A 17,114-nucleotide genomic window follows, 5' to 3' on the forward strand; every position below is an offset into this window, starting at 1 on the left:
AATAAATAAAATAACTTAACTTAAAATATAATGTTTACTGCAGTTTGGTTATATTTTTTATAACTAAAACAATTACGATTGTTTTCATTAATTAAATGTGAAATAAAACAAAATATACAGTACATAAGAAATATACATATGAAGATTAAACTTTAATTCAAGTGAAAGTTAGAGATGTTACATTTGCAACCAAATAATAATGAAATAAAAATGAATAAAAGCTAAATAGAAATATTAAAAAACTAAAGATGATGGCAAAAAAATTGCTGAAACTTGAATTAAAATAAAAACGAAAACTGAACATATAAATTCAAATTCAATCTATTCAAAATATGAATATATACTATGATATACTTTCCTTGTGATATACTAAAATATTAATAAATACTATACTATATATATTGCATGACATCATCATTTGTGGGTGGAGTTCAATTTATGGTTTGCATGAGGGTCCCAAGATTTAGTGCAACACTACATCCATGCATAAGATTGTTACACAAAATAAATAAATAAATAAAAACTTAACTGACAGCATTTACAGTGTAACTCTTTTTTTATTTTTTTGTCATTCTATATTTTTCCCATGTTGCTTCAAGCTTTTATTTATGTATGAATAAGGATTTGTGTCTAGTAGTCAAGAGCACAAATCAGAGTCACACCCTGTTTGATCCGGTGCCCTTGGGTACGATCTGTGGGCAGCTCAGCTGCAATTACGTAGTTGGTTGTGTGCCCAGTGGTTGAGAGAGTTCCTGTGGAAGAAAAACAAAACTTTTCAGATCTCTGTGGTAAAACACAAACCAAATTTTCACATAAATCACAATGACTCCGCAGGATGTACAGTAATGAAACATTAACATAAGACCGTGGAAAGTTAAAAAACAATTCTATTCAAATTTCTCACCAGCACGGGTAAGAGTTTTGTAGATAGGAAACGTGTAGTTTCCTGATTTAGGGGTTTTGCGGTTGGGAATGGGTACCATCCAGATAACAGCCATCTCTGTGTAGAGCTCTTTGAGACGGGATTCAGCAAGCTTGCCTGTCTCTCAGAGGGGCCCCCAAGGGGTGGCCACGGCCACCCCTGTATAAACTCTGGCCACCCCTGTGGCCACCCCAGGATGATTTGCAGTGGCTACTATTAATTTAAATCTATTTTAAATCTATTAATTTTAGATCTATATAATTTATATATCATTTAATATAGTAACTATCACACGAAGAGTGACGTTTTTCTCCAGAAGTCTGCATAATTGCAAATGTGACATTGATTTCATACAACAGTTCAATAAACAAGAAGTTAATATCAAAAGTTTTACGTTTAGACAACATATTCACTTTTTGCGCTCTATTTCTAAAAACAAAAATCATTCCAAACACAGCCACTGTTTTGCGTCTCTGAGCAACACGATAGTGTTTCGTTCCTGAATGAATCAACCGTTTAAATGATTCGGTTCAATCGCAATGACTCACTTATTAACAGTTACTCGCTGCCACCTACTGGCTGTTTTAATTTCACATTTAAGGTACCATTTCATTTTTTTAAACAATTTCAAACATCAGTTTTCAATGTTTTATGTTTAAAATATCAAAACATTATTTATTAATTTGTAACTCCAGGTTAAAGTATTCCATGTCCCCTCAGAGCTCCATTAAACAGTGTGTAAAATGGCACTTCAGATGCAGTTTCTGTTTTCTCTGCATTGCAAAGATCCATTTTGTTGATACTGATTGCATTTGCTTGGTAACAGCCCAAATGCAAGTGTATGACTTAAAAGATGGTGCACACTTTTAGAAAAAAATGGCATAAAGGTTAAAAAAAAAGCACACTTAGAAATAAGATATCAGCACAATAACACACACAGCAAAATATTGTCTAATTTTCGTTATCGATAAAATCCCAGAGATATCATTTTTTTGTCAATATTGCAAATTTATTTATTTATTTTTTGATGTGCCACCCCAAGATTTACTGTGGCCTCATCTGGCCACCCCTATTAAAATTTTCTGGGGGCGCCACTGCTGTCTCTGCATCCCAGCGAGCCCCTTCAAGATACAGACTGTGGATGAAGCAGCCGATGTCAGGCCTCTCAGTCAGCTCTTCTACCGCTTCCTTCATCACCTAAAAGAGGGTTCAAAGTGGAATTCAAAGAAAACCACTAAAAGAATATTCACAACAAAACATATGCACATCATGCTGTTTAGATCAAGCAACAGAACGTCCTATTCCAGTGTTTGACATTCTCAGGTATACCATACTTCTCTTAATGGTCTATCAAGTATCAAGCTTGCTTTGAGAGCTTAATATGGAAACATAGTTGAGGCTTCAAATTGCATTACACAGTTTAATGCAAGAAACCCTTGCTGCTGAAAGCAAATTATGCACCTTAAAGTCAAAAGCAATGGTGTCAATGGAGACCGAAGAGCTACGGGCAAAGTTCTGCAGGGTTCCTGTGAGGAAGGCCTGGGGGAAGAAGAACCCACTGATCCAGAATACAGCAGGAATGCCATCTGAGACACTGAGAGCTGCACAAAGCTTATGCACTGAACCAGATCTGGCACCCAGGAAGCCAATGGCTTAAGAGATGGATATGCCTGGGAAAAATAATAAAAGAAGAATATTATGCTACCTGTGTCCCATTAAAATATTTCAAATAAGTTTGCATAGTCATGACATTGCAACAAAAACACTCATTCCACAAATTCAGTGCATGTCTTGCATGGTTAACATTTGGGAGATTCTTGCCTTGGCCTTCAATAGTTCTGGAACAGCGTTGATGACTGTTAGACATCAGCTCCAGTTCAGATGACATCACTCCCAAATCCTTCAAAGCCTTCACCAGATCACTGAGACTGTGGGAAATCACTGATAACAACTTATTATATCTGTGAGAATGATAGAGAGGTGCATTTTTAGAGTGTTTAGAGACAAATGAATTGTAGTATAATTTATTTTTTTATGTACACTACTGTTCAGAAATTTGGGGTCAATCATTTTTTTTTATGTTTTTGAAAGAACAGTTATTGTAATATTGTTAAATGTTATTACAATTTAAAATAATTATTTGCATTAAAATAAAATTTGCATATATTTTAAAATATTATTTATTCCTACGATGGCAAAGCTGAATTTTTAAGCAGTTATTACTCCAGTCTTCAGTGTCACATGATCCTTCAGAAATCATTCAAATGCTGATTTGGTCCTCAAGAAACATTTCTTATTATTATCAATGTTATAAACAGTTCTGCTGCTTAATATTTTTGTGAAAACGTATACTATTTGCTGAATAAAATGAATGTCTTCTGTTTTTGTACCATTTAAAAGTTACTGTGCATTTAAATGGCTTTGTATATCACTTATACATTCATTATGCACATTTTATTCATATATTGAATATGTGCATGAGCGAAACTTGCCTTATAACCTCCTGAACCAGGACAGTGTTTATAGATTCTTCATACATCACTGGGTATTTACTCATGACCTCCTGCACATTAATAAGACAGGGAATCTTCTCCACAATCCCCTCCACTATTTCCTCTATGATCTTGAAGTGTAGAGGAGAAAAGAGAGTGCACATTAAACCTGAAAAGCATATGCATTTTACATCACAGATGTTAAGTATGATCCATAATTGTTAACACTGTAGTCACTATAGTAATCACCTCACTGCACTGCATTTGAAAACACATGGATACTATCAAAAATGAAATGCATGGCTGTTTGAAATGCTACACAACCAAGTGGCCCTCTAAAACTATAGAATATCTATTTAGGTTGGTTTCACTACATGTAATCCTCATTGAAGTGCACAGTCTTGTGCAAAACAGTGTGAATACATACAAATACACCAGATAAAAACTATCATTAAAATTTTTTTTTATGTATTTAAAAAAAAGAGGTATCTTATGCTCACCGAGACTGCATTTATTTGATTAAAAATACAGTAAAACAGTAATATTGTGTTTTATTGTAAATACTATTTTACTAATTTAAAATAACTATTTTCTGTTTTAATATATTTTAAATTGTATTTTATTCCTGTGATGTAAAGCTGTATTTTCAGCAGACATTACTCCAGTTTTAGTGTCATGTGATTCTAAAGAAATCTTTCTAATTTGCTGATTTGGTGCTCAAAAACACTGCTTTTATGGAAACTGGTGTATTTTTTTTTAGTATTCTTGAAAAGTTCAAAAGAACAGCATTTTTAACAATGTTAAGGTATTTACTGTTATTTTTAATCAATTTAACACATCCTTGCTAAAAAAAAAAAAAAAATTCTGACCCCAAAAATTTGAATGATAGTGTATATACATAGACATTAATACATTAAATTTGCAGGATCAATATGACACATACCCCATCTCTGGACTTTGGAGGGAAAAGTTCCCGAGATCAGCTTTACTGTTTTTCACAATATCTGAGGTTAAGTGATATCAGTTCTGGACCTTGACATTGTTCTCAGTGTTGATTCTCCAGAAGGAGAGTAAATGTGTTAAAGGCCTAGGACAGCAGGGCAGTAGAAATCCTCCAGGATGTTTAGGATGCAACAGCGATCCCAGTTGTTTGTCACACGACCCCCTTAGTTTATTTCCCCCACAGGAAGAGTGAGAAAAATGAAAAAAAGATCAGAACGATTTGTGAGTTTGGCTTCTTTTACACATAATAAAAATAGAAACACTGGAAAATACCGATATTAAGATGTTCTGTAACTGCTAAAAATGGCATGTTTATAGTCACCCAATATATGCTTAATCGACTAACGATGTGCACAAAGGAAAGGATATACTCTACAGAGAGACATGAAACTGTGTGTGTGGCAAGAGAAAGTCTGGTTTTGCCTTGTATGGGATGTTCTGATATTTATCTAGAAACATTTTCAGCTGGCTAATACAGATGTGCAGATCTCCATCCGTAAACTCGTATGGAATGTTAAATCCCAGTGGGCCAGATTTCCTGCGCTCAGTGGCATTTGCATGGAAAAGAAACAGCGATAGGAGGAGAGAGTTAAACTCTGCTGTCTGCCAAATACAGAGAAAATAAGAAATATATCATAAATAAGAAAGATTTCATATTACATTTTTGCATATATACACTAGCGTTCAAAAGTTTGGGGGCAATATACACTTTTTTAAATACTTTTTTAAGCAAGGATGCATTAAACTGATCAAAAGTGACAGTAAAGACATTTATAATGTCACAAAAAAATGTACATTTTAAACAAATGTTGTCTTTCTGAACTTTCTATTCATTAAAGAATACCGAAAAATATATATCATGGTTTCCACAAAAATCTTAAGTAGCAAAAGTGTGTGTTCGGCTGTGATAGTCACAGGAATAAATTACATTTTAAAATATATTAAAATAGAAAACAGTTATTAATTTTCAATAATATTTCTCAATTCACTGTTTATCAAATAAATGCAGCCTTGGTGAGCATAACAGTCTTATTTAGAACATTAAATATCATGCCGACCCCAAACATCTGAACGGTAATGTAATTGCTATGATCCTAATTAAATATGACACACTAATTTTTCTCAGCATAAAAAGACAAAGTTAGGTCTTATTGAAAACATGTGCTTCTTTTTAACATGAACCTTAGTGCAGGAAATGATGAACTCATCAGTGAGGCTGGTGTAGGTCCTCAGGAGATTAGCTTTAATGCCTTGTGGTGGTTCAATGGTCATCTTGGAGCCATTCTGCAGAACTGACACTGGGAACTTGTTGCTGGGCAGACTAGTGAGCCAAAGATGGAAGTCCCAATAGACCTACGGCACAAACAGGTTTTTCAATATATTTAAATGAACTTTAAAAAAATAAATAAATAAATATAATACAATGAATAGATTTCTTTGTCAAACAGCCAATAGAAACGGAAATAGCTAGTCGGACTCGGGTGTGTCAAACTTTGTCAGGATCAATGTTCTCAGTGAGTCTCTCCAGAGATGGCATCCAGCCGGGAGCGAGGTGTTAGTTCTGGAAGAAGACCCACTGTCCTTTCTCCATGGCACTGTGCATCATAGCCTCAGCACTGGAGCCCTGACATACAACAAATGCTGAAATAGTTAATATAGCTGAAATGGCCTAATACATACTCAAATATACACAGATATAGTGACTTATGGTGTGTCCAAATCATTCACTCATTCAATCCATCACTAATAAATGCCTATACAATGCATAGCAGATGAGTGCACAATATTAGCAAGGTGTGAACGAAATAAAGGGAAATGAGGGAAATTCATCTATATTGTCTATATTTTGAAACAAGTGTACATCACATCAGATACAAGACCTCAAAGTGCACTGTGGGTATAAATGAGTGAATGAATGTATGGAATTAAGATGTTCACTCAGAATTCAGACACTATATAAAACCCGATATAGTTCACTATATAGGTGATGGAAGTGGTTTCAGACCGTTTTAATCCATGTTTAACCGGACACATATCACTCTATTACCGTAATCTATTACAAACATATAAATACATATCAAAAGACTTTAAAGAGTTATTAAAACATATGCACTAAAGGCACGTACTTGCACTAAAGACATGATCTGCAAGTTTACGTTGTTATGACACTAGTGTAATGTTGAATATTTATGTAAATTGGTTGGTGCGAGCCTGTAGGTCAGGTATGTCACAGTTCTTTAGTAGGTGGCATAGAACACTGCAGTCTCTCAGAAACTTTAAATAGGAACATAATTAGCACTAGGGTGGGAAGTCATCTTTTATTAGCATTCGTCTTCTGAAAAAAGCAATGTGTGTGAGTATCTTAGGCTCAGGGTTTCAAAGGTGTGAGGGTGGATACTTTGAACTAAAATGGCATGTAGGACCTACTTAACACTGAATTGTTTTTTTGTTTTTTTGTGGAGACAGCCAAGTCAGACTCTACATTTATGAGATCAGTTTGTGCATATGTCATATGTTTATTTATCAAGTTTTGTGTTCTGGTCTTGGCCAAGAGAGATAGCGCTCATCTTCTTTGAAAACATCATGACCTCCGCAAACTTATAGAGGTCAGCAACAGGGTCAGTACCAGGAGAAAGCACAAAAATGAAGATGGAAGGAGACGAATCTTTAAACACCACAGGCAGGTCTGATGTCTAAGAGACAAGAGAAACATGGTAGAATGAGAGACTTCAAATCATAACCGAAAACGGTGAGTCATACAGAAAAACATTATTAGTATGACTAAAAAATATGCAAATATCTGCTAAAGGGTGAATTACAATTAACCTCTGATTATCTAACATTCTGATGCAAAGTTCTTACATTTACAGTGTTCTTTTTTGTTCTGTTTATATCAAAATGTTATTAGATTGTTAATGCTATAATATGATGATATGAGTGCAGTGTATATAGAGCATATGTGTGGGTACCTGTGGTTTGATGAAGTTCTGACCCAGCTGTGAAGCCACAAAGTCCAGCAGGCCGTGAGTGAACCGTTCAGATCTCAGACAGCGCAGAACCAGCAGCTTCTGAAATGAGTCTAAACCACTGTCCCACTTGCCCACTGTAGATGTCTAAAATTGTGGTTCCCACTGTCTTGGTAAATCTGGATATAGATCTTACAGTTTGATTTCAAAATTAATTTCTAGCACTGGAAAAGTCATGTAAATGAATAAAATGAAAAATAACTCCATAGGAATTTTTTTTAATGAATATACATGTGTCTAGTTATTCCAAATGCTAAACAATATTATTGGGTAGAAATTGTCAGTAAAAATATTTTTAAAAACCTTTATCCTTATCCAGTAAATCACGAATAACTGGAAAAGTTTTTTGGGCCTTTAAATATCGTTGAGGGTAATGGAAAATGACATTGGAGTCAAAAAGCTTGATAACCACTGGTCTAAAAAACCTTTGCAGGTTCTTCAGTGAAGAAGGTCAATAATAGAAGGGCATATTTTCACCTGCTTTCTTTGAGTTGGCAATGCCACTCATGAAAATCCCTAGGAACCACTCCAGAGAGTACTGGTACATAGGGTCCACATTTGACAGATCTGACACACAGAAGAAGAGGATCTGGGCTCTGACAGACACTGAAGATTCCAGACGTGTGGCATCAATGTCCCTCTCAGTCGCCGCAGCTGCAGTCACTTAAGCCTAATGGTTTGAAAATTTTGAAAAATCACTTATTAATGTTAGATTTAGACAGCAGATTCTAAAATAGATAGAAGACAGATTTAGCTCTTCTAGAAAGGAAGATACAAGCATTTCTTTCAGACATACCTGAATTTCTTCGGCTTTGACTTTGGAGGCCGCAAACACGCTAATCATTTCCTCGTCATCATCGGAGTTTCCCTCTGAAGAGTTCAGTCGGAACAGGATATGACCTTCTATCTCCTTTAAACTACTGTTTCATTTGTGTGTTACTCGCAATGAGTTGGTTCCTTGCCAGATCGGGTCTCTCTTCAGCTACGAGACATCCTAGTAGCTGATCCTCTAGCCCGCTGTTTGAACACGCACAGAAACCCAACACACGTGGAATTCAGAATCGACCTCACAGCCTAAGAGCCTTCATTATGTTCTTGTCTAAAGGAATTTAAGAGCAGTACCTGGGTGAGAGGGTAAAGTTAACGAGAGCAACTTTAGTATAGATCTCGGGTGAGTAATGTGGGTTGGGCAGCTTAGTGGTGATGTACATCTTTAAGTCGTCATGATAGTGAATGACGGTGTCTCCGAGCTTTAGAACTATGTTGCCTTCTTGGGAATATGTCTGAAGAGCATACACTCAGAAAGTCAGATTTACACTACAGGCAGCTAAAAAACATTATCACAAAAGGTTCAGACGTCCAGGGCAGGAAGCGCTTCATTCAGATCTTTCTGAATCATCATCAGTGATGGCAAATGCCACACAAGCCTTTTCAATGGCTTTAGCCTCCTCAGCCTACACCTCTACACAGGTCTTCCTCAGCTACCACTGTGTCTTCCTACACACATATCTCAGGCAACAAAAATCAATACTGAATTTTATTCATTCCTGTTTTCATTCATAATTTGTATTCACTTTTATTTTCTCCATGGTGAACACAGTGTCCTTGGCTGCTTCCTCCAGCTGAGGCCTCATCATCTCCAACTCTTCATGCATCTTGCTCACATCCTCTGCTGTACTTAGCAACTACACACATACAGTACACACACATTCATAAAACATGTTTGTAGATAGTGTAGGATGTGCAGGAAGAATAAGATGTTTGGTGTCACGGCCTGGACACCATTTGATGGATCTCAACACACATCAGTGGCTGTACAGACAGACAACAGGTCAGTTTTAAGCTCTTGTATACATTTACACACGCACATCACACACATTTACTGACTAGGCCTTGGATGGCAGTAGGGTTGGCCTCCAGTTCTGGAAGCTCATTGAGGAAAGATGTTGCTACAGACTGTAGTGCCTCCTGTGGCCGTGCACTGAACCAGTCAATGGTGCAGCAGCTGACCAGTGAGACTTCCAGGAACACTTCCCCTACTGGACTGTAGATGGAGACAGAGTTCTTGTGAGGTCTTGAGATCAAGCGTGTACGTCTGCAGACTGCAAGACAGGGGCGTAACTTGAAAGGGGCGTAACTTGAAGTAGGAGGCGTAACTTGAAGTTGTCGAAATCTCACAGAATCACGCGAGATGTCAAAATGATAAGTTGTTGGCTGCTTTCAGTAGGGCACAGAAGTAGAATAGGATTACGTTTTTTTATGGAAATCAGGGGTTTTAGGCAGGATTTGATGCATAAGGTGTGTGTAGATATTAATGGTAGGGGACAATGTGAGTGATGCGTACCTTTAGTAGGAAAACCTATTATCTGATCCACACTCCGGGACAGAAGAGGGCGGTATTGCACCAATAAGCTGGATGACAACCGCCGTTAAACTGGAAAGAAGTTACAATGAGTTACAATGGTGAGAATATATTTTTTCACGAAATAATTATTTAAATTTAAGAGTACAAGTTATTTTCATACAGTGTTATTGATTTTGGAGTTAATAATCTTTTAAAACTAAGGTGTAAAGTCAGCAACATATAAGCAAAAGGTGTAAAGACGCTATCCTCCGGTTTCACAGACAAGACTAATTGAGCTATGGCCTGATCCTGGCTTAGATCTAAACCCTGTTTGTTACTTACATAATATAGCATATTTGTGATTGTGCTGTAAAAACACGTTTTATAATGAATAACTAACAGGGGAGCTCCACTAAGTACACTTCTTTTAAAGTGGATTTACATAAACCATATATACATCTTAAAGACTATTACTAATAGAATACACATCAAACAACACTATAGACTAGTGTAAGTCATATTGCAGATAAGCACATTTAACAGACATGAAACAGGCATCTGAGTGATGTGTGTGTGCTATTATGTAGAATTCACTGTCAACACTGCTTTAGATGAGCGTAAGTCATGTAAACAAACAAATCTACATACAGTAACTAAACACTAGTTGTCTATTTTATTTGTCCATTTGCAATATTGATAATTTTAGGAACATTTGTGTTGGATAAAAAGCGAGTTACATCAGTTACTAACTCAAAATGCAGATGCAGTATATCACAGATAAATCACAGAGGTTACTTGACTCTTGTCTGGATGTTAACAGGAACAGATTATGTTTATCTGCTGTAGAGTGACTGATGAAGGAATGCTGCCATCAAAGCATTTGTGTAAGTACACTACAAAAAATAAATAAAACATTTTAATTAGTGTAATTTCAAACAGTTATTACAGCACTTTTCTTATTGTTGTTTTCTGTGCATTTGCTGCCAGATCTTTTGTGGTGGAGCAGGACCTGCAAGGAAAGGGGAAAAAAAAAAGGAAAAAACCTGAAACAAAAGAATTAAAGTAATGACTTTTTGTATTGTGTGTGTGTATTTCTGTAGGTTATGAAAATGTCTGCAGACTGGTGTGTGCACTGAGGATGGAGAAGTCCACTGCAGCATCCGGAAATGGTCCAGGGACACGGATGAGACGCTCCATCACTCCAGCTCTTACTGTCTCATCAAGACCAGATGCTGCTGTGGTCTCTTCATCATCAGTGACCCCAGAGCAGCGAGAGCATCTAGAGAAACCACCAAAAGACACTGAGGATTTGATTTGGTAAAGTTTGTTCTGCTGGTTTCTGTTTATAAGACGAAGGCTGACTTTCAGAAGCTTCAGAAGCATCATCAAAAAATGTGATGGAGCTTTTATCTGAAGGGATTGAGAGTGCTCTTATTACAGAGGCCTACAATCCTCTGATCAAGCTGGAGAAAAGAGCCGTGCTCAAGCACAGTTTTGAACCAGTTCAGTGGTTTAGCACACTACAAAAGTAATAAATCAATGCATGTACTTGTAAACTCTGTGTAAATGTTTTACAGGTAGTGGTGCTCATGGAGATTAGCACACGATTGTTTGGAGCAGACACAGCAGCAGTCAGATTGTCCTGCATGTGTTCTTCTGCTCTCGCTTCAAGGTAGTGTGGTCAGAGAGCCGTCATCAAGGTCTTCCTCATCCTGTTGCTCAACGACATCCCGTTGAGAAGAGTGAGATTGTGAAGCGCAGCAGCAGCAGAACTGTCTCAGCTGTGTTGAGATGATAGTAAGATGTGGGGTTCACCGTCTGTAAATACATGATTGTTAGAACAGTAAGTTTGAAAGAAGCTTTGTTTCATGTGTTGTTGACTTGTACATGTCTGTATTTATTGTGATGCTAACATTTATACATTCTTTTAATCATTTAGACATGTTTCTTGTTTGTCAGTAAATAAAATATAAATATTTGATCTATTCATGTATTAATTGCTTGACTGAAAACTGATGTATTCACATCAACTGCATTAGTGTATATTCATGTATAGCTATGTCACGACAGAAAATACATTTTGCTTCTTTTACTAAAATGTAATTTTAAGGAAAAAATGTATATAATTATTGGTTGGCATTTATCATTATTATTGCATGTAAGTGTTGGGGTGAGCAAAAGATGCAATTCATTATGGGGTAATGTTAATTTTTGAGTAGTGATACTTACATTTTTAGAGTATAAAATCAACAATCTTCTCCAAAGGTGAGATCTTCCAGCAGCTGTTCGACGTTTCGTTTGTGCAGATATTGCAGAGTCGCTGAGAGAAACTGTACTGGACTGTTGAGTTAGTGATGCTGTGAGGTGGTAGTGCACCTGTACCTCTTTTTTATTATTATTGCCAAACTTATTACATAAAAGATCATGGTAAGACGGTTGTATCTAACAATAACAATCTTAACGCCATAAAACAGTAAATAAAAAAAATAACGTGTTCATCATAGTATAAGATACTATACCAAGAAAACAAATTCACATAAAATAATTGAAAAAATATTCTAGAGATAACGATTTTGGGTTTTCTAATTCTATAAAAAAAAATCACATTAGTGGAGTTAAAAACATAAAACTTAAATTAACAGTATTGGCTATACTACAATCTTCATTATCAAGATACAAATACATTCATTAAACCTTTCACTCATATGTTTTAAGTTTTTACGCTCGAACTTTGTAGGTCACATGATCAAACATAGCGGATGATGATATCCGCATTAATGCTTCATACACAAATACGCAGTCAGGCTGAGAGTATGTACTTTTTATCGCTCGAAATGTTCTTATTGAAATTAAGTGCCTAATTAAAGGGTTATTTTGTATGCGGTTTCGAACGCAGCCCGACAAAATCTCGTTTTGACATCTCGCGTGGTTCTGTGTGATTTGGACAACTTCAAGTTACGCCTCTTTCGTCAAGTTACGCCCACTTCAAGTTACGCCCCTGTCTTGCAGTCTGCAGACAGACCCTTCTCCTTGAGATGCAAGAACCGGTTTACCGTATGTTCCAAGCTGAAATATATCATGGGACATCTTTCTAACAAATGAGACAACAGACAAAAAAAAAAAAAAAAAAACTAGATCTTTCACGAAAACTCTGAATTGAACAGTTTTTGTATAGTGTACCTGTAGCAGTGAAATACCAATACATGTATTAATATCTAAAGTAAACTTCATGCAGAGAAAAGTGTGGATGTTGCTCCGGACTCTCTTGACATAGGCTGCCATGAGGTTATTATTTGTGGGCTGCTGGCCCATGTCCTGAACCACAGGTTTCATGGCAGTCAGGATATGTAACGTCTCCTCAGAAGTATAAAGATTTGGCACATCGCCTGAGTTCAGGATGTTATTCACATCCCCCAGGAAAGACTCATTCTTAATCTGAAAACCAGAGGGTAAGACATAAGAAATGTGTTAAAGACTTGGACAGCAAGCTGTTGTGTGTTTGCCAATAGTGTCAAGTGATTTTCTTGCAGATAAATCTTTTAGGAACATTGGAACATCGAACACTGAGGATCATGAAAACAGAGGACTGGAGAAAAGGCTGCTGAAAATACAGCTTTGCCAGCACAGGAATAAATTACATTTTAAAATATATTCAAATGGAAAGCAGTTATTTTAAATAGTAATAATATTTGACAATATTGCTGTGATAACTGTATTTTTGATCAAATAAAAACAGCCTTAGTGAGCATAAGCGACTTCTTTTTTTAAAAAATGGTATCGACCCCAACAGTATATTTAAAATCTAGTATATAATTTGAAAATGTTCATAATCTGTGATCTCACCTGCGTATCCACAAACAGGAACGTGATTTGCACATTCTTCAGACCAGCCTTTAGTATGATGCTTTTGATGTCGTCTTTCCACTCTAGATCTTGGAGAGTTCAATCTGGAAGCACTCATAATCAGCCCTGACAAAATAAGGACTGTCATAATCGGAAAATCTGTGTTCAACAATGAAGCCAAAGATGAGGTCTTAAATTTGGTCTGTCACTTATGGACGGTTTCCAAATGGACATATGAATGAATGACTAAATGTTCAATATGATGCTGGGATATAATGGCAGGAGTCACACTGTAATCATTTCTTTGTGGGTGGCCATGTATAGAGACATCTTTGATCAATGATCAAAATTAATAACTAAAGTTTAAGATCTGGCTAGTGTCTACTTTCAGATGTTGCTCCATTAAAAAAAAAAAAAAAAAAAAAAAAAAAAAAGATTCCTTTGTGTATAAAAATTCTTTCTATTGTAAAATTATGTAATTGTATTATATGTCACAGTTTATAAGATGTGTTCAGACAGCTGGTATTGATATTGAACATTGCTCTCATATGTGGCCCAGCCATGACATAATAATTATTTTCAGTTCTACACGGGTGTCAGAGCAAGAGGAATACAGGCACAAATCACTTTAACAAAAGTATTGATGTCAAAAATGTTTAGGAAAATGTTTCGAATTGGTGGGTCAGTATAACTTCTGGTTTTGATAAAATAAAGCCTTATTCAACTGACTCTCATTATTGATGCTAATTATATTTTAAGGGTTCTGCATAATAACTCAGCTCTCACATGTGTGGCAAGCCTGGTAAGGGACTACTAACAGCAAAAAATAAATAAATAAATAAATAAAAAGCACTTGAAATAAAATAAACATGACCTGAAACTATATATATATACAAATACACAAATAAAATCTAAAAACTCTAAAATTAAATAACACTGATCTGATTTTTCAGAAATGTAATATCTGCACAATTTGAGATATCATTGATATGTGAAGCAAGTACCACTAACATGTAACCAAATCAATAGAAGGCAGAATAAGCCCAATTTACTTTTTCTGTATCTTCAATCAGCCGGTAGACCTTGACAGCCCCAGGAAACATGAAATCCTCATATAAGACTGGCTGGAATGGGACCACCTCCTCAATCTTGCACCCAAACTCCTGTATGTGAGTGTGGAGGAGTTGGTCAAACCACTTCCTGTCCTCATCACTGATCAGTCCATCCTGGAACACCCTGCAGCTCTCATGATACCAAAACTGCAATAGCTGTATTTTAAACAGAGATGACACAAAAGATTTTATAAAGATTTGAATTGATAAAACATTAAAAAAATAAAATAAAAAAAAGACTTTAATGATGGTACCTCTATTTTCCCAGCTTCTACCATCAGGATGCCCTGGAAGACTTTTGAGAGGTTGAACGTACAGTGGGATTTAGCAGGTGTGGGTAGGAGAGCAGAGGTAATAGTGGAGTATACCCTGATGGTTGCATCCACTAGTGGCTCACTGAATGGTTTAATTTCTGAAATTTTCTCTAGAAATCATAGATACAAAATGAGTTTGTGTGAGTAAATCCATTTTGCGAGTGTGACATATACAATACACCAATATAAGCTTAATGCTTAACACCAATATAAGCTTCATTCTGTCTATCTTTTTTTCTCTCTCCATGTGTCAAACTTACTGCCTGGGTCCTTTGTACTCATATTTCCATCTGTAAAAAAAAAAAAAAAAAAAAAAAAATATTCCTTTGTGTATAAATATTCTTTCTATTGTCACAGTTTATTAGATGTGTTCAGATAGCTGGTGTTGATATTGAACATTGAATAAAAGCTTCTGATATGTATTTCCTGTTGAAAACCCACATTAAAAATACATTCATATCTAGATGCCCGCATGATGACTGTCACTCACCCATCCAGTTCCCCAGGAACTGCTGGCGTCCTCCGTCTCAGTGAAGGGCAGGAAGCTGAAGTGGTGGGTGAAGCGTTGAGTGATGGGATTCCTGTTCATTACGTTCAGTTCAATGGGAGGCTGAGCTCCATTTGTTTCCAGCATGGGCATGTCCAGATCATCAATAAAGAAATTAAAATATTTTCCTAAAGGAACACCAAAAAAAAAAATATATCAACAAATAAAATACATACAAATAAAAAATCTATTAACTCAACATACACACATAAAAAATATATCTCTCACACTTCTCACATCATTGTCTTTACCACCTCATGAGCTCACCCAAGATTTGTGTAACCAGACATTCGAGCCACCGTCATCTGAAAATTAACAGAGGTGACTTAATTGCAATGCCCAGAGTGACTATTCACTTGTGACATTCTTGACTTTATGGAATGATTTATTTCAATAACTGATGAGAATATTTTGCTGAAAAAGTAAAACAGGAAATGAGTCCCTTCTTATAATGCACATAATAATGACCAGTGAGTCTGACCTGCAGGAAGTTCAAGAGATCAAGGAAGCTGTTTTGGTCAACAAGCTGGATCTTAAGGAAGCATTCTTCATCCTCAGCATGCAGGGCTTTCACTCTCTCCATCTGTTTTAGGATCATGCAGGGCCTGGCCATTGCTGTCCACCTGCACAACATTTAGTACTTAGGAGCTCAGCTACTGAAGAAACTGTTTACTAACTCAGATCTGAATGTAGAATGGCAGATTTTAGATTAGCAGTTAAAAGCAACTGTATTAAAACACTATTTAAATAAATTGCGAGGCAATGATGAACTCACTTCTCATTGGCATCCTCATCGGAGAGACTGTAGAAGAATTCATCTCTTAGATCATAATCAGACATAGCTTTGGACAAACATTCCTGCAGGAGGCCATTAGCAGAGGAAGACAGAGAAAAAGTCATTCAGCATTAAATGCAACAATGCAATGTGACTTTTTAAAATACTATAGGGACTTTAAGCAATATATGCTAATGGTAGAGCAGTGGCAACAGAAACTAAAGTGTTAACTTTCATAACCAAAGAACACAAAAATTACTAAGCAACAATAAAGAGGACGGCGTAATGGATCATTTAATCATTTGAGAAAGTACAAAAAAAAGTCATTTAAAAAAGCAAGAGAAGTGTTGATCTATAAAACTTAACATTTACTGACTATGGCAAATCAGCTTATCACCCATAGAAGACAGTTACAGTACAATGTCACAAAGTAGCAGTTAGCACCATTGCAATTTCATTAGCAGGTGTTGCTGAAAGTCCCTACTATCTAAATTAGGAAGATGTGGCCAGTGGGTAGTGCATGGGCTCTGATTTGCCACATGGTGGCACCATTTTTGTCACTTCTCCACTTTTCAATCATATTAAAGGTAAACACATACAATAACTAGATTTTGTAAAGGCATTGCAGTTTAAACCATATATGCAGTTACTTTGACGTTCTTAATTATTTTTACTAATTATCTATGTCATTGATTGGGTGTTCTGGGTGGTTGCTAAGATGTTTCTAGGAAGTTTAG

General features: G+C 36.1%; 1 pseudogene; it reads right to left on the bottom strand.

Annotated features, from left to right (window-relative positions):
- Positions 1–1,318: 1,318 nt before the first annotated feature.
- On the bottom strand, positions 1,319–9,097 carry LOC109092555 (annotated as a pseudogene).
- Positions 9,098–17,114: the final 8,017 nt, after the last annotated feature.

The sequence above is a fragment of the Cyprinus carpio genome, chromosome A11 (assembly GCF_018340385.1).
Source record: "Cyprinus carpio isolate SPL01 chromosome A11, ASM1834038v1, whole genome shotgun sequence".
NCBI classification, from domain to species: Eukaryota; Metazoa; Chordata; class Actinopteri; order Cypriniformes; family Cyprinidae; genus Cyprinus; species Cyprinus carpio.